This window comes from Amblyraja radiata, chromosome 19 (genome assembly GCF_010909765.2).
Source record: "Amblyraja radiata isolate CabotCenter1 chromosome 19, sAmbRad1.1.pri, whole genome shotgun sequence".
NCBI lineage: Eukaryota > Metazoa > Chordata > Chondrichthyes > Rajiformes > Rajidae > Amblyraja > Amblyraja radiata.
This window is the reverse complement of record NC_045974.1, coordinates 29,910,034-29,929,693: the sequence shown is the minus strand read 5'-3', so window position 1 is coordinate 29,929,693 and position 19,660 is coordinate 29,910,034. Positions and strand designations below refer to the sequence as shown.

Sequence of the window (19,660 nt, the reverse complement as noted above, 5' to 3'; positions counted from 1 at the left end):
AGAGAAGCACCTATCCAGTCGGAATGTACGCTAAAAATGAATGACCAAGTTTAAACGTTAATAATAAACAATCTGGAAAAGGATAAACCCCTGGTTCATTTGAAATTGTGTATTAATGCTTTTGGAAAAGGGGTTGAGAGAAACCAAAAACATCCAACCATGCCAGTATCTTGAACCAGCAATAAATGCAGGAGGCAGTAACAGCCAGCCAGCATTATTTCTTCAGTATCTGAGATACGGGAACATTTTCAATCGCTGTATTATGTGCCAGGCCCGCACCAAGCTTTTCAAAAAGGGGGGTGGCATGACAGGATTCCAACAATTACGAGCGCAAAACTCAAAGTCCCTCGCGGCCAAGGTCCAGGGCCCTGGAAGCTCTGAGGTTTTACATGCTCTCTGGTGCATTCTGAGCCTTATTTTGGAGCATTTTTGCACCAAATTTATGACCAATATTTCAGAAATAATTTTGGTTTAGTCAAGAGTAATGAGTGGGTGGAATGAGATGATTGGGGTCATTGTTGTATTCATTTTTTTTAATCAAGAATTGAAGTTGTCCTTGTTTTAATAATCAAGTTGGAATGTTGTAAAATGTTATAAAGGAGCATGCAAAAACTGCAAATAAAATACTGTAAGTTTTTGCAGTAAAGAAAAACTTTTTTTAGAAAATGTTTTGTGTGTTGATTTGATTGTCTGTTACTGTTCGACTGTGTTAGTGTGTGCAGTGCACCTTTAATGGTTCTCATGATCTAACAACATCACATCAATTTCAACATGGAATAGTGATGTGAATACAACATTAAGTTCGACTTCAATTTCCATCATGAAAATTGAAGTCAAACTAAATGGTGCATTTACATTACTACGATCGCTTTCAAACTAACCTATTTTACTGTCATACTATTATAACAAATACTAGTTCCATGATGACTCATAAACAAGATCACAAATCAAATTTTGAATTCTCAAACACAATGTGATTGTGAATAATTGCAGAGCTGCCAAGTTTCACCAAGCATTTCCGTATTTTGATGGGGAAATCGGTATTTCTCACATAAATGCAATAGAACGTACGACACAGAAACTGGATTTTTGAAAATCAGTATATTGCATGCAACCTCATGTATTCTCAAATATCAGCGGGGAATACTGAAAATCAGTACTACTGAATTGTGAAACCATTTTTGAAATGTGAATTTATAATTCTTGATTTTGATTCAATCATATCCTTATTATAACAATAAAACTCTGATCTTGGATGTGTGTGTATTTATTTGTTTGTGTGTTTTCACATTTTCTCAAAAAAATGAGGCAAACACGGGAAATTTTTAACATATTCTGGTAGAGATTTACCCCCTGCAGTCCGAAATCGGCTTACCTGAAAATATTGTGCTTTATTTCTTGAGTTATTAATAAAAATGTTCACAAATCCGATCAAACTTTGAAATCAAAATGCCTGTTTTTCGCTGATGACATGACAATGGATCGGCCTGCCTGCCATCTGCTCGCACTGCGACTGACGTCACCTCCCACCCCTCCCTCCTCCCCCCGTTATTCAAAAGTCGCCCTGTCGACTGAAGACTAAAGATCATAGCTGAAGACTGCGCCGGCCCAACCGGCGCGCCATCGGTCGACACTCGTTCGCTTGCCCGCCCACTCGCGCCTCGGCTGGGTCTCTCCCTCCCTCCCCTCTCTCCCCCCCCCCCCCCCCCCCCCTCACTCTCCCCCGCCCCTCTCTCCCCCCCCCCCGGCACGGCCTGGGCCTACCCCCCTCTCTCTCTTCCCCCCTCCCCTCCCGCTCCCCTCCTCTCCTCTCCCCCGGCCTCTCTCCTCTCCCCCCTCCCCCCAGTCGCCACGCCAGCCCGAGGTGATCGAGAACCTGGCCAGGGAGATGTTTGCCGCCGCCTTCAAAAGCCTTGCCCTCAAGTTTCGCAGCGTGAGCTGCCCAGACTCGGAGAGTGAGCCGTCCCCCCTGCCCCCCACCCCCCCTTCGGACGGCCATGTATGCACTCGTATCCACCAGGAATTATTTTAAATTCTATTTTGAAACAAATACATTTTCAAAAGTGTTTACACTATTTTTAATTAAATAAAAGTGCTGTGGCTTAACCAGCTCATGTGCTCCCATATTATCAATCCCCTAACTAAATATATAACACTATATTCTGCTTCAGTTTACTTTCCTGTTTGCAGTACCTGTTGTGCACATGTATGGTATGATTGGCCTGGATAGCACGCAAAACAAAGCTTTTCACTGTATCTTGCTGCAGTGATAATAATAAACCAATATCAATCCTATTTGCTACTGCAAAATAAGTCAAACAACAGTGTAACGGCACAATATTAAACACACTGCACAGGTTCTGAATATAATATTTGAAAAATAAATCAATGAAATGTCATCAATTGTGTACAATACTGTGTACCATTTGGCATGAAACCACAATCAATACTAACTTCCAGCATTCCCAGAAGTAACACAAATCCTGGTATCCATGGACTGAACTGGTAACACAGACTACATGAGCTGGTCCAAATACCATTGAAGAATAAACAAGTCATGAAATTTAGGTAAAGTTTAAGAACATTAATTAACTTTTGGAGATGTTTGACATTTTCCAAAAGCTCACCATTTCAATTTTATGGTCTAAGCATTGTTCAGTTTACAATCCGACTGTTGTTTTAATTCCTCTGATAGATAGGACTCTCAAGTAGCTCAACATCATTCATGAAACATGGTCTACTTGATTAACACTTCTTCCACCACCCTAAAAAGTCATTCCTTCACCACCAGTTCACAATGTGGCCTCTTTAGCAAAGTTTCTGCAGTTACTCACCCAGACTACTCTGATAGCACCTCCCACACTCGCAACCCTTCCTTCCGAGAGAGACAAGGGTTGCCATGTATGTGAACAGCAGCACCTGGAGGTTCTCATTTAAGCAGCACACCAAACTAGCGTGGAACTATATGTATCCAATCCTCTACTGTTGCGGGGGATAAATCTTAGAAATCTAAACCCAAGAGTACCGTGGAATATATTTGCCAGAAGGACCACAGTGGTTCAAGAAGATAGTTCACCGACACATTCTCAATGACAGTTGGGGAGAACAAATAAATCCAAGCATTACCAGTGACACCGTCATACCAAAAATGATTTAAAAAAATATATTTGGCCATTATACTAGTGATTAGGGATACCAATGGAACAATCCAAAATGAGTCGGAATCATTAGAAATTAGAGTGAATACCTTAAAAGAACTTCTAAAACTACGACGTGTATATTAAAGGCATAAATTAGTATCTTTAAATATTTATTCACTGGTTGGTTAAAGGGAAATAGATTTATGGTCCCTTTTAATTCCCTGCAGATAAGGATTATTTTATCAGGGCTGTTCTCTGATAAAAATGAATCATAATTGCTACTTCATTTTTTTAAATGTTTGACCTAGAAAAAAATAAAATAAAGTAAAATAAAATAATTGATATAAATCAGAGTGCAACATTGACGCTAATCCAGGTTATTGGCAACAAAGCAAACTTATATTTTTGGTTGGAACAGATAAGAGGTCTTCTAATTTTCATCTAAATGACAACTTTCAATGGAAAAGCAATAATGAAGTGCTAAAATATATATCATCAATAACTTATGGTTGAATAGCTGGCAGAACAATTATCAACTGGCTTGTCAAGCAACAGTATTCAGATAAACAGCAAGATTTTACTCGCACCAATTTACTGACATATAGCAAACTGGAATTTTCTATGGTTATGATTGTTTATTCTCCCCCCCCCCCCCCCTTCCCAAACATACAGCAATTCTTTTTGATGAATAAATGTATATTAAAGCGCACCTTTCCTCTGGCGAATGTTCTGAGCATGGCTCATTTAAAAATGTGGCATTTGGATCAATCAAAATGGTTGGGGTTGGGTTAATCGCTTTCAAACGTAAATATGTTGCAGTAAATATGTTAGTTGTTTGTTCAGATGGGCTTGATGAGAGGGACAGTTGGGGGGGGGGGGGGGGTTGTCAAATTTCTAGAGATGGAAAAAAGGGATGAAAATCCAACCAAAATTCCTTATCTTTATAATATACACACATATGAGCGGTTGACTCTGGATATTATTGATTGTATTATTGATAAAATTACCTAATCATTTGATAAATTGATATTATTTTATTGAGATATAATAATGTCCTGTATAAAACTGGAGCAACTTTAATATTTACATATACATGGGAACTATAATTATTTTATTAATTTTAAAAAATGCTAATAAAAACCATTGTGAATTTGTTATGGTATTTCTAATATTATATTTATTCATGCAAACTATGCAACATTTGGGCTGCCTTTTAATATAATTAAATTCCCCTTTGGTTTAGCATCACGCAAGGTAAATACCAGAATCTATAACTATAATACGTCCACATATTTTTCACAGCCCCCAAGAGCATTAATAATGAACACAGGTTGGTTACACAAATCTGTTCCATTCAACTGTAATAATTTTGACAATGAATTTTACTCAAAATAGCACGACAAGCCAAAGGACTGTAAGCATTATTCCGTACAAATTAGTAGATGAGCTTTACCCCTGCCAATGCCACTGTGGCATGTCAATGAATGGTGTGAATTTAAAGCAACTTTCCATTGATTACCTCATTGCGACGAGCCTTCTCCAAGTGCCTCAACACTTTGTTCCCCCTCTCGGTCCTCAATTGCCCCCAGCTCTACATTCAAACACATATTTTTCACTCTTCCAATTTATCAATGGCACAATGGCAAATTCTTACTCTTTCACACTGGAGTGAGTGTCAGCTTCAATTACGGAGCAGAAAACTGTAGACTTTTCTGCCTTATAATTGTCCTCATTGTGCAAATTAACATTTCTCCAAATATTTTAAGAAATATTCTGTATCCAAAACAATGAAAGCACAAGAGATTATATATATATCACAAGATATATAAAAATGGTTAGAGCACAACACAGGTTATTTAAGTCCACAGGGGTTATCCAACACTTGTACTTGATAATATATATTTTAAACTGGTATGTCCTTTTCAAATTAATTTGTAATTTCTGATATATCAAATAGTCACCCTGGGATAGCAGCCAACATTATCAAAGTCCACCCACACCACGGTCATTCTCTCTTCTCTCCCTCAGTCAGAAGATGCAAAACACACAGAGCACCCTCTTTCCCACTGTTATCAGACTCTTGAATGGGCTGGTCATATGCTCAAGATGTATTCCCGATCCTTCAATCTACCTTGTTGTGATCCTTGCACTTTCTCTGTAGATGTTACACAATATTCTGCACTCTGGTTTCTCAGATTTTCACTGTATCTCAGTACTTGTGACAATAATAAACTCATACCAATAGCAGCCAACAAACTGAAATACCTCATTCCATGCCATAAAAGTCTAAGATTCAAAGATACCCATTGTTTACCTCTCTTGGGATAATCTTAATTTTGTGCTCTCTCCTTGCTATGATGGCAACTACTGAAAATAATCAGTCAGAACTTTATTTGGATCATAATAGCTGATTACCCAATGTGGTTTTTGTGTTATTGATTTTTGGGTTCACAATAAGCATAAATTGTAGAATAGCTAACCAAGTGCCCGAAACTTCTGATGCAATAGCCCTCAGTTCCAAGTAATTACACTCATCTTTAAAATAACTGCTTTTTATTTATTTTAGCAATTTAATAATTGCAACTGATCGCTTTTAGACCCAAGAGTAAATGGGCCACTTTTTGCTTAACCTGTTAATGGCCCAACACTAAGGTGTTGAGGTACAAATCCCTGCAGTAGTTCCCTCGTTATATTCTGCCAAACATGGAAGGACCTGTTTATTCCCATTCTTTGCTTGCTGTTCATTAACTAATTCTCAATCCGTGCCAGTATAATCACATCAAATTCCACATGCCTTCATTTTGTTGACCAACCTCCTGTGCGGAATCCTATTGTTATTCATTATAGATTCCTACATTTGCCAAGCAATTGACAATAATGATAAAGACATTTTCTTCACCAAATATAGTGAATTTACAATAGTTAAGTTACGAACCTAACTGCTGGAATATCCTTCAGCATAATCCTCAGCAGATTCAGCCAAGAAGACATCTTTGGGGGAAATATATCAGATGCTTTACAAATATAAACAGTCCACAGACTGAACAAAATTTTACATTAGCGTCGACGTACGTACACAATGGCTGAAATCTGCTGAGCTTATAAACAACACATTAATGCCTTAACGAAAAGACACACGAGTCTGCGCGTGCTGGAATTTGAGGAACTCAGCGGGTCAGGCAGCATCTCTGGAGGGAAATGGACACACAATGTCAGGTCGGCACCCTTCTTCAGACCCAAAGATGCTGCCTCCAGAAATGCTGCCTTATCCACTGAGTTTCTTTCAAAATATTGTATTTTTTACTCAATATCGTAATGTAGTTTATATTAAAAAACCGACAAATACGTCCTTCTCACTCCTAAACAGCTTCCATAGTTTGAACACTGTTACTAATCAAAGATCAACATTTAAACTGAAAGTAAATAGCAATTAGATAAAAACAGTAATTCAAAATTCACTTTGGACCCAGCAAGTGCAAACTTCTGAATCTAGATGCCTGTTAATGACGCTCTCAATTCATTACTTTGTCCCTTTGTTTCAAAATTAATAACATTATTGCCCCCAGCTGATTTTTTTACCCAAACATTCATTTAATGGTAATTATTTGACCACACCTACACTATGTTCAAGCAGTCTTATCATTCATTCATTCAAGCCCTGCAGCATTCCACAAAAAGCTAGAGATTTGGTCTGAAGCAGACACAGTTCCAGCTTCAGCCAACAAAGCACCTACTGTTTCCCTAATGATGGCTAAATTCTTCAAAATACTGAAAAAGGCATCCACAGGGTCATAAACATATTGCAAATTCTACCAATATCATAACATATTTCAGCTGCAATCATTCAAGTGTTCAAAGACTTCTGCACTGGCTACATTTTCACAGCTGCATGCTGTCAAAATGTAGCAATCAGACTATTAATTTGATACAGACTTTGGCAACAGCATGGCATTGAAATCAAAGTAACCCAAACCCTCCAGAATACTGTACAGAATAAGCTGAACGGAGGATAGGAGATATTTCCCTTCTCTGCTTCTGCTGTGTTGCTATGCTATTTTCAGCAGGGAGGAAACTATGCTAATCTCAAAAAATTAATTAAGTGTAGCTGTTAGATAAATGCTCCATGCTCCGTGAACTGCCCTGAGATTGCTAACTTAGTTAGCAAGCAACTACACCGACTGACTTCATTTGTTGACCGCTTCAACATCACATACTTTGGAACAAACTGAAATTATTTTTCAAAACAGCAACATAAGTAAAACTATTAAACTCAATAAACATTTTATGTACAAACATTGTATTCATAAATGTATGGACAAATGATGATGATGATGATGATAGCGAATCTATTCAAATACCCCATGGGCTCATTTAACAAATACAATACGAAGTGCATCTTGAAGCTACTATTGTTTTTTTTCATTGATAGAGTGCATTGAACTTTGCCCTTTTGTCTTGACTACAATTGGGAAATGATGAATATTTTAAACTCCTTACAGCAGTACTTTGATAGCAACAGAGATATGCCAATAGCGTTGAAAACATTGAATCACTCTGCTCTTTCACAGTACCAAGAGTAATTTATAAACAACTAAACAGTGTGCTACTTGCTACATTAGAACTTTGTTTACCAGCCCGATGGTTTGGTTTATCTCTCCCTCCTTCGGTTGTCTATCCAGACATGATGCTTTCACACTTGGAGGAGAGGTTGGTGCATGGGTTGTCGTTTTTGTACTTCTCTCAGATCATTATATTTGCCAAAAACATTGCTGCATTCAGGGGCACAGTTCTGACCAACAACCTACTGTTTTAATTTCGACAGATTTATCCAATGATAAAATCGTTCTCAATATATAATACCTTTGACTGAAAAAACTAGAGGGCATTAAGGTGAGAGTGGAAAGAATTAATAGGAACTTGAGGGATAACTTTTTAAACATAGATACATAACAAAAGTAATTTGTACAGTACATGGATAGGAAAGGTTTAGAGGGATACTCAAGCTCAGAAAAATGGCACTTGCTTAGATGGGCATCTTCATTGGTTTCGCATTGAGACCCTTCTTCAGACCTAGTCCTGATGAACATGGGTGGTTACAAGCCATTTCTATTCAAAAACAGCCCACAATTTTTACTTCTTACAACTGAGCAATATGTAGAGCAAGGACAAAGCTTTACATGGATTCCAGTTTATCCAATGTGCCAGCTGCCATTTAGAGCACACAAGGCTCTTTGCAAACATCATGTCAAAATAAAGATGTATCACATTGAAAGGGATTTCATTCCCTCGACATCCAGCTGGTGTGTGACCATGGATGGACAATGCCTGGTATCATGGCAGCAGTCAAGGTGGCGGAAGTGGCGGCGCTGGTGAACGGCTGCGGCTCGCCTGCAGTCCGTTTGTTTTTACTTTTTTGTGTTGTTTTTTTCGTTTTGTCTAGTTAAGTTTTTGGTTTTTAGGTTGTGTTATGTGGGGGGGGGGGTTGAAACAGGGCTTGCTGTCTCTCCCTTCGGGGGAATGCGACTTTTTTGTCGTATCCCCCTTCTCTGCCTCCGTCTGCGCTGAGGCCCAATGGCGGAGCTGGCGACCTTGAGACTCTGGAGGCAGAGCCAGTCAGGACTCACCCTGGGCTCGCTCCCGTGAGGGCGGCCCAGCTCGGGGCTGGAATGGCGCTCCCATGAGGGGCTGTGACGCTCCCATGAGGGCAGCCTGGCGAGGGGCTGAGACTCTCCCGTGAGGGGCTGTGGTACTCCCGTCGGAGCGGCCCAGCCGAGGTGGAACGGCGCTCCCGTCGGAGCGGCCCAGCCCGAGGTGGAACGGCGCTCCCGTCGGAGCGGCCCAGCTCGAGGGAGGTACGGCGCTCCCGTCGGAGCGGCCCAGCCCGAGGGTGGAACGGCACTCACGTGAGGGCGATCCGGCTCGGTGTTGGAACGGTGCTCCGGTGGCTGGGACGGCGTTCTGGCGGCGGTGACCTGAGTCCGGGGTTCAGCCGCGGGCCGGCGGCTGCGTCCGCTGGACTGGAGGGCGGCAGCTTCGACCACCTCGGGCCGCGGTGTTTGAGCCGGCCCGTTTGCGGGGTTCGGTGAGCCGCGGGACTGTTTGTGCCATCGCCCGGTGGGGAATCGCCTCAGCACAGAGGGAGAAGAGGAGGGAAGAGACTGCAGCCCTAAGATTTTTGCCTCCACCACAGTGAGGAGGTGCTTGGAGGATACACTGTGGTTGATGTTAATTTGTGTTTATTGTTGTTTATTATTGTATGATTGTATGTATGACTGCAGGCACGAAATTTCGTTCAGACCATAAGGTCTGAATGACAATAAAGGTATTCTATTCTATTCTATACTATTTATATTGTTGTTAATCCATAAACAAGACTTGGCTCCTGGGCCATATTGATGATCTGCTGACAACAAGGATCAAGCTCCAATGTACAATTCATGGGTGACAGGAGAATAACTAAACCAACGCAACATGAAATGTAAGAGCTGACGACTGGAAACAATCCTTTGGTGCTCTGGAGAAGCCCTTCAGCAACATATACAACAAAAACTCAAGATTCATGGTATACTTCGGTACATTGCACAATCCAGCTAACTATTTATCTCTCTCTCTCTCTCTCTCTCTCTCTCTCTCTCTGTCTCTATTATTTTAAATTGATATGTATTTATTTATACACAGCTGGAGAGTAAGCAGCATGACAAGAGGAAGAAGAGAAAGACAGGGTGGACACAAACTGGACAGGTCTTTTCCACCTGTGCTCTCCTTGAACAGCTCATCCAACTGTGATATTAATAAAGACCAAAACCCTGCCTCCGCGGACACTGATTCTCCTTTGATTCTCTCTGTTGATGAACATCACACTTTTCAATGAGCAACAATGCCAAAGTAATAGCCAACACATAAGTAGTTCCAAAGACAAATTTACAGATCAAGATCTGCTGTTCAGCGTATCTTGATGCAAGATTCGAAAGAAGGGTCCCGACTTAACCAACACCTATCCATGTCCACCAGAGATGCTACCTGGTTCGCTGAATTACTCCAGCATTTTGTGAGATTTTTTCTACGATACAGTATGAAGATATAATTCATCACTAAGAGCATTCATTTTGTGCACCTTTCCCTGTTCTCATATCCTGCTCATCAATGCTCCAATGACTTCAGCATGGCTGATGGATGATGATGATTGAGTGGAGGTGGCTGTATATGCCGTTGAACAGTATGGTTGCAATCTGACATTGCACAACAAAGGTTTGAGCATCCTCTGCAACACTCTGGCACAGGTCAGCTTCTGAGATACGGCCTTCAATGCTGCATCACAACTGGTTTCAGCAATCTGTGAATGGAATACTGGAATGTTAACTTGATATCAAACTGGCTTCCTGATGAAAGAAGGTGAGGTGCATTTGTGGAAGTGCACAGTTTACGTCATCCACTTCTAATAAATCAGCAAAAATCATGGAATTGGACTGAAAGTGGGAGATGGGCTAAATGTGGCAGAAAAATGGACTTGAGTGCTATTACTGGCACAATTGAATAGTTGGCAATGTGAGCAAAATGCAGGGGGGGGGGGGGTGAGAAGTGGAGAGTTTAAAACAGTAGTAAACTGTGCGAATTGGTATCAATCCTGCCTGGTATAGATCTTTGAAGGGTAAACAATACAGATGTGGTGTGTTGAGCAATATCTGGTTGCAGTGCTGCAGTTGGCAGGGTATTGCATTTTAAGATGCATTCACTGATCTTGTTCATCCATGCAAAGTTATTGAAATTATTGCTTACTCCATATAGCTCCTTATGACTTAAAACCTGACCACAACCTTCACAACTGATTGATTTTTAATCCCTGGGGAGTATTTGTCCAATTGACCTTGAAGTTAGATCATATTTCTCCTGCACTCCATTTTCTTCAGATCCTCAGTGCAGCAATTGAAAATCTTGGAGTCCAACTTCCACTATATGGTGTTATTCCTTGATGCCTTCCTGTTTAGAATAGCCCCTGAACATTTGCCAGCTCTTGTTGAATCAAAATGTATCACACTGAAAGTGGTGCACGTTGGCTTGCAGTGTTGCTAGCTACTAAAAAACAGCCTCTCTGCTTAAGCATGCGATGCATGCTGTTGGTGTTAGCTGCATGCAAGCATCAATAGAAGAAATGGCAGGTATGTTTTGAGTTGATCATACTTCCGGGTCACTGTAACCATTTTCAGATACTCAACCAATTTAGTTCCCCTCTGAATCATTACTTAACATTACTTAAGATAAGCAGACATTGGTTATAACACCCAGGACTGCCTCAATAACTCCTGGTAAAATGCTCAAGCAAACCAGATTCAGATTCAGATTCAGACACTTGTTCTCTCCTCCCCAATATTTATTATCTGAACTCCAATTGGCTATCTTCTCCTACAATCCCTCTGCCCTGGCCTCACAGTTACAAATATTACTTTTATTGGCGATAGACAAAAATGCTGGAGAAACTCAGCGGGTGCAGCAGCATCTATGGAGCGAAGGAAATAGGCAACGTTTCGGGCCGAAACCCTTCTTCAGACTGATGGAGGGTGGGGGGGGAGAAGAAAGGAAAAAGGAAGAGGAGGAGCCCGAGGGCTGAGGGAAAGCTGAGAAAGGGAGGAGACAGCAAGGGCTACTGGAAATGGGAGAGTTCAATGTTCATGCCACTAAGGTGCAGACTGCCAAAGCGGAACATGAGATGCTGTTCCTCCAATTTCCGTTGGTGCTCACTCTGGCCATGGAGGAGGCCCAGGACAGAGAGGACTGCACCCTAGAGGCATGAACATTGAATTCTTCCATTTCCGGTAGCCGTTGCTGTCTCCTCCCCTTCTCAGCTTTCCCTCAGCCCTTGGGCTCCTCCTCTTCATTTTTCCTTTCTTCTCCCCCCCCCCCCCCCACCACCACCCCACCACCCTCCATCAGTCTGACGAAGGGTTTAGGCCTGAAATGTTGCCTATTTCCTTCGCTCCATAGATGCTGCTGCACCCGCTGAGTTTCTCCAGCATTTTTATCTACCTTCGATTTTCCAGCATCTGCAGTTCCTTCTTAAACAGATTACTTTTATTGGCATAATGGTGAGAAGCTCCTCCACTTTATTTCCAATCCATGTGAATTTAGCACGTGATAGATACTTGATAATGGGTTGAAAGGCAATCAGGGGTAATTAGAAATGTGGAGTTGTGCTGACAATCAATCAACCATAGCACAGTAGGCTTGAGGGCCCGAGTGGCATCCTGCTCCTAATTTGTAAGTTTCTATTACACTGGGACTCAAGAAAATAGTGCCCCGACAGTTTTCTAACAAACTTAATTACCAAAAATTTCAAAATCGCTCCTGTTTGATAATGAAAGAAATCATACTGGAAAATGGCGGATTTAATTTTCAGTAAAATTATTTCCTTTAGTTTACTTCTTTTTTCCTTTAAACTTAACATCCCTGAAGTAGTTCTGTGTTGTTTATTGTCCTGGCTAAAAATCTGTGCTTGAGAATGTTTTTCCCGTCGGTGCTAATCATCAGCTCGTACTACAGTAAGAATGTAATTGTTCTTGGACGTGGAAATGATTTAAATCCACTTGAAAGTACTTCTACAAAAACATTAGCAGACATAAAAGCACTTTCATTGCAAAACTATTTCAGATATTTGATACTGTGCAGCCCCTTCAGTCTACGTTTTGTAGAATGTTGGATTTAAATTAATTCAGATAGCAATTCAATCTTCATTCATTCCAGCAACATAACTGTTTTCTATGAAAATATTTTTAAAATATTTTTAAATCACCATTGTCTTGCACTAATCTGTAATACATGATAATTTTTAAAAGCTAGGTGTGCATTTTACACTAGTAATTTTAGCAGAAAAACAGCCTGTAATATGACTGATGCATACAGAATTAGAAAAAGCCAAATCTTGAACTCCAGTCAGGTATTGTTATGTCCTTGTAGTTTAAAAAAAACTTTCTAGGTTGCATGTACGCAGCCTACCAGCAGAAATGGCTAGATCTATAGGGTTCATTAATCTAGTGATTTTTTTTGGGGTGTATTATATGTATATCGTGTTGACAAACGTGTTATGTAACTACAAGGAAGAATTTCATTGTTCCCTGATCAGTACATATGACAATTAAATACTCTTGACTATTAACACAGGAGAAAAGTTTGTTTCATTCAATATTCTTCCAAATCCAAAGATTTCCCACAGGTTCATAGATTACATACTTCCTAATAAACAGCAAGTGACCGATAGGTAAAATGGTAAAAGCCATAAGGAGTTCATGAGAATGCAGAGCGAATAAAATGTGATTGATGTAAATGGGTTCCTGATGGTTAGTGTGGACCAAAGGGTCTGTTTCCATGCTGCATAACTCAATGGACAACACTTTTGCCTGCAACTAATGTGACATGTTAGTCTGGGAAGATGATCAAATTGCTGGAACCTGGGAAGATCTAGTCATGTATTCAGGACTAAAGAAATAGCAGGTCATGTGTTTATGGAGCCAGGGTAGAAGTGTTGAAACACAACAGAAGTGTACAGTTCCACATGTCGGTGGACTGCTAAAACCTGCAACAACACTACATTATATATATAACAACATTTTGTTCAGCTTCTTCACTCAATTTTTAGCTTTTCCAACTATCTAAAACAGTCAATAATAAGGATAGGACAAAGTGCCGAAGAAGCTCAGGGATCAGGCAGCATCTCTGGAGAACATGGACAGGTGACATTTCAGGTCAGGACTCTTCTTCAAACTGATAACTGATGGAGGGGGGAGGGGAGAAAGCTGGAAGAGAGGTGTGGGCAGGCGCAACCCGAAACGTCATCTATTAATGTTCTCCAATAGATGCCTCCTGACCCGTTGAGTTACTCCAGCATTTTGTCTTTGTTGGTAAACCATCATCTGTAGTTCCTCGGGACTCAATAATAAGGATAGGGATTCACTGAAGAAGCAGAATGATTTTCTTCAGGAAAAAGTACCAAATAATAAGTTCTAAATAATGAATATGCAATCATGCTACAGTTTTTACACTTGGAACATAGAACAATAGAGCATAGGAGCAGGCCCTTCGATCCACAATGTCTGTGCTGAACATGATACCAAATTAAACCTGCACATGATCCCTCCATTCACCTGCATATCCAAAAGCCTCTTAAATACCACTATCATACCCACCGCCACCACCATCACTATCGTGTTCCAGGCACCCACCACTCTCTATGTAAAAAACATGTCCCGCACATCTCCTTTAAACTTTGCCCCTTTCACCTTGAAAAAGGGGAGCAGTAAACATCCTCATATTCTGCCAATCCAAGACTTTTTCATTCTTGGTACTGCCAGATGCTGTATCAAATACCACTTAATGACAAACACGGTACTCAACTTCTAAAATGGGAAACATGTGGCAGTGCAATTTTATCTCTGAAGTTTAAAGCGAAAATTCATATGGGAATGGTTCCACAATTACCCAATTTTGTCACTACATTCAACAGCAACCTTCTTTGCTCTGACAATGATTAAACTATTGCTAGATAGCAAGTTCATGATGCTGCTGCAAATAGGATTTTCATTATACCTGTACCTTACCGTACTTGCGCATATGACAATGAACTCAACATGACGTGATACGATAATAAACTCAACTTTGCATGCTGATCCAGAAGAAAATCCACTTTCATCCATACTGAAACAGCACCAGCTCTCAAAGCTAGAAAGGTGCGTTTTTAACAGCTGGATATATTTTACCTAATGTCTGTTACATCCAGATTATTGAATTTGTGCACACATTAAAACTCAAGGACATTTTTACAAATGCTACTGATCAAAAAAGTCAAAATATGATCATCATCAGTTGTGTTTCAGCAACCTGAGTGCATGCTTTAATTATTTTTGTTCTCCTTGATGATAACTCATTTGAGCTCTCCAAGTCATTTGTCCATGCAGCCCATGTCTAATTAAGCATGACATCAGTTCATGAGGCCTTATTTTATAACAAACATTTAAGTTTAAAAGCTCAAGTTCAGTGCAGTAATATCATAAAATCTTAGAACATGATGGAGACAGAAATATTTGATGTATTTTGTAATAGTAGAGCACCACCTGTGCTTTAACTAAATGGCCGATGTGTTGTCAGTCAGTCATTAGGTGAAGACTATTCAACAAAATTACACAGTCCAGCTTCAACACCAATCAGTCGGGTTGCTGTGAATAAAAGCAAAATTTTAAAGAAAGTGTGCTGTCAGCCTGCCGATACATTTGAGAGAAAAAAAATAACATAACCACACACACAAGCCCCACTGCACAGACTTGTAGCTTTTGCATTACGCCCACACAACTTTTTTTTGTGAGTGTGTGATTAGAAGGGCTGATGCATGATCACATCAAATTCCTTCCTTCAGCTCACACATCAAGAACTTGCCCTCTTGGCTGCATTCTTCTCCTAACAGCCTTGGTAACCCTGACAACCAAGCACTCCTATTATGACCAGCTGGTCTTTTAAGCTGTCTATGCTACCATCTGAACTTTTGTATCACTTCAAACAGGGCCAAGAGTTTACTTCAACTCCCACATAATTTTTTCAGAAGCGAAACAGGGGTCTAGTTTACACCGAGGTTGGGTCACCACTGACACCAAAAGGAAAAGGCTGCATTTCCTTGAACCTTGGGTCAGACATAGTGCCGTGCTACATATATTGTGCATGCAGTTGTGTTTAGCTTGGGTTTAAACTGTTACGAAAAAAAAAGTTGTCCGAATTTGTGATTGTTGGCAAAGCATATTCTCGGCCTGTTCCTCATGGTAAAGCAAGCTCTCAAACTAACCTCTTCTGAAGCAGCCGTCAGCGTATCCAGAACCTTCCACATTGCCTAAAATGAATTCCAACTGTGTCAGCATTTGAAAGTACTGTTTGAGCAGACTTTCAGCAGGACAAACTATAGCCCTGTTGCCTTCAAAAAGGTATAAAAGAAGACACATTCATACTACTGAAGTACAGATGACTGCAGACGCCCAGGTCTCCCTCTATAAACGGGCCTCAGTTCCAGAAACCAATGTGGCTGTGTGATTTCACTGGATGTGAGCCAATTTCATTTATGCAATCCAGAGAACTGGCACTTGCATTCTGTGGGCCAGTGTATAAAAATCCCAAAGCCCATTTCGCCTGTGGAAACTGCCTCCCTCGTCGGACATTAAAGCACAAAGGCAATGAAAGGTACTTGTTCCCTTGAAGAGAATGTAGTGACAACACAGGGATTAGGCTCTTGAATAACACGTCTCAACACTTCAGATGCAATTCCTCGCAAACAAAACTGATTTATATTTTTGAACTAATAAATTCTAAACAAGATCTAAAGTTATTAACTCAATATTCGGAGTTCCTGCTAAAACCCGGAGGAGTTAATATTTGTAATAATTTGTATAATGCTGGAGTTGTTCTGTGTTTCGCCTACCACCACACTAGGTCCATGGACGATGCCAAACCTCTATTCCTACGCTCATCCATGAAACACCAGGATTAGAGAGACTGAAGTCTGAATAGGGGTCTCGACCCGAAATGTCACCCATTCCTTCTCTCCTGAGATGCTGCCGGTCCCACTGAGTTACTCCAGCATTTTGTGTCTATCTTCAAGAGAGAGACACCTACGTCAGACTCCTAGTCATAGACTATAGCTCTCCCTATAACACCATTATATCATCCTTTGCTTATCACCAAACTCGCAAGACTTGGTGTCGGCACTCATCTCTGCAACTGGATCCTTGACTTCCCGACCAATAGACCCCAATCAGTGAGGATCGGGGACAAATCATCCTCCACGATAATCCTAAACACTGGTGCTCCACAAGGCTGAGTTCTCAACCCCCTTCTTTACTCCTTGTAGGCCATGTACAAATCTAATTTTCAAATTAGCAGACAACACCACCATTGTGGGTCAGATATCAAATAATGATGAGACGGAGTACAGGAAGGAGATCTAGAAACTCGTGTCATGGTGACCATTTATGCCTCACGCTGCATTGGCAAGGCCAGCAGCATGATCAAGGACGAGTTGCACCCTGGCCACTCTCTTCTCCCCTCTCCCATCAGGCAAAAGGGTATAGATGTGTGAAAACACACACCTCCAGTTTCTGGGACAGTTTCCTCCCAGCTGTTATCAGGCAACTGAATCATCCTACCACATCCAGAGAGCAGTCCTGAACTACTGCCTACCTCATTGGTGACCCTCAAACTATCCATGTTCGGACTTTGCTGGCTTTACTTTGCACTTAACATTATTCACTTATCATGTATCTACACACTGCTGTGGCTTGATTGTAATCATGTATTGTCTTTCCGCTTACTGGATAGCACGCAACAAAAGCTTTTCACTGTACCTCGGTACACGTGACAATAAACTAAACGGAACTATAGTTTCAGTTGTGTATATTTTAGATTAAATTGACCGTATGGCATACACTATAGGTATACATATAAATACATAATGCAGTGGTAGAAGCTCACTCTACTGTGCTGAGTACTATGCCTTCATTCGATGAACATAATTCATTTTGAATATTTGTATGACATGCAATTATGCTGAATATATGCAACTTTTTCCATGTCATTTTTCTACTGAAGTCATCACTTAAATTAGAATGCAAATTCATTCTTAAAATTATTAACTGAGTAATTCCAGGTTACAGGAGTAAATATGCCACATACGGTAAATAGCTTCAAGATACAGTATGAATCGGGAAGCGGCGCCCAACACTCTCAGACGGAAACAAGTGACACTTACGTAGGAAAAAGTCGTTCAACAAGTCCATCGTTGAGAAACAAAACACATACTGGATTACTTCGGTTTCTCCAAAGATGCCATCTGATTGGTTGAGTATTTCCAGCTATATTTTTGTTTTGGGAAAACTATCCGTTGGAGGAACTCAGCGGGTCAGGTAGCATCTGCGAATGGGAATGGACAGTCTGTGTTGTGGGTCAGGAACCTTCATTTGGTCTGAAAAGGTAGAGTGGAGATAGCCAGTATAAAGAGGTTAGGGTTGGGGTGGCTCAGAAACACACTTCGATAAGTGGATCCACTTGAGGAGTTAATTGGCAGATACAGTCAGGTGGGGGAGAGAAGAGTGAAATTAGTGACAGAAGTGATAAACGGAGGCAACAAAGTGCTGCAGATGATGGAATCTGATACAAAAGGAAGGTGAAGCACACATCCAAATTGGGTTGAATAGATGGGACAAGGGGTGAGGGGAGGGGAGGGGTAGGAGAGGAGTGCGATGGACAGATTAAATGGTAAGGGTCAAAAATAAAAATTCAATGATAGGGGACTGAGTTGTGAAATACACGGTGTGTGCAAGAGCACCTTGGTAGATCAGGTGAAAGAAAGGGACAGAGGTGGCAGCAGGTTACCTGAAATTAGAAAATTCAATGTTCATGCCATCAAGTTATGGACTACACAGATGTAATATGAGGTGCTGTTTTCCTTGCTGCCATTTGGTCTTGCCCTGCTGGTGGAGGTGGCTGAGGACAGGCAGTTTGGGAAAGGAATTTAAATGGCTAACTAACCAGGAGATCCAGATGGCCATGATGGACAGAGTATTTGTGTTCAACAAAAGAGTTGCCTTGTCTCTACTTGGTCTCATTGATATATAGGAGGCAACGTTAAGAGCGCAAAAGGGCATACATGTCAAATACTAGGTGGTTTAGACTTCTGCTGAGAGAAGGGGTGTTTAAAGGATATTTGCAAGGGATTATTTTTCCTTGGAGTGGTGGTTGTCTGAAACACACTGCCAGGGGAAATGGTAGCAGCGAATACAGCAGCAACTTTTAAGAGGCATTTAGACATCTGAATAGGCAGGAGATGAAGGGATATGGACCACAAGCTGGGACATGGGATTAGTTTAAATTGGCATCATGGTTGGCACAAAGATTGTGGGACGAAGGGCTTGTTTTAAAACCGTTCTGTTCTATGGGATGCAACACTCCAACTGTGATTCCTAAAAATAAGATAATATCAGATCCAATATTTCAGTCACCAATTTTCAATTTTGAAAATGCAAAATGCTATGGATTCTGGTAATCTCAAATAATGGACATGAGAACAAAATGTTGCTTTTTCCCTCTCCTGTTATTGCAAGAGATTCCACAGCAAAATAATAAGATTACATTTTTATAAACCAAAATTGGTTTTGAAAATTAATTGCACTGGATATAATCTCTGTACAAATGTAATCTTTTTTAAAAAAATTTTGATGCATCTGTTAAAAATTCTGACATTCCCAAATGTCTTCATTATTTCTTTATTTAAAAGTTCATGCAAACAGTGTCATTAGAGAAATAGTTCAAAGATAGTAAATTACCCAGTAATGCAAAATGTTTCTGCCTCTGATTTCAAGCAATTAAGCAAATGTATTTCAAAATGCATAATATTGTTTCAAACATCCAGAATCTAGATTCATATTACACAATAAATTCAAAGCAGCTTTGGATTGGTGATTAATCAACTATATAAGAAAGGCCACCACTAATTGCCCATT

General features: G+C 40.5%; 1 protein-coding gene across 2 annotated transcripts in view; it reads right to left on the bottom strand.

Moving 5' to 3' along the window:
• The window catches only part of frs2 (fibroblast growth factor receptor substrate 2), a 93,498-nt gene that overhangs the window by 42,091 nt on the left and 31,747 nt on the right, over positions 1–19,660 (bottom strand). The window contains exon 1 of one of the 2 annotated variants that reach the window (XM_033038154.1): positions 15,958–15,976. The exons of the other annotated variant lie outside the window; for it this stretch is intronic. The gene's annotated coding sequence lies outside the window, so the exon portion shown is untranslated. Of the gene's footprint in view, positions 1–15,957; positions 15,977–19,660 lie in introns of those variants that run through there. 2 annotated transcript variants of the gene reach the window in all.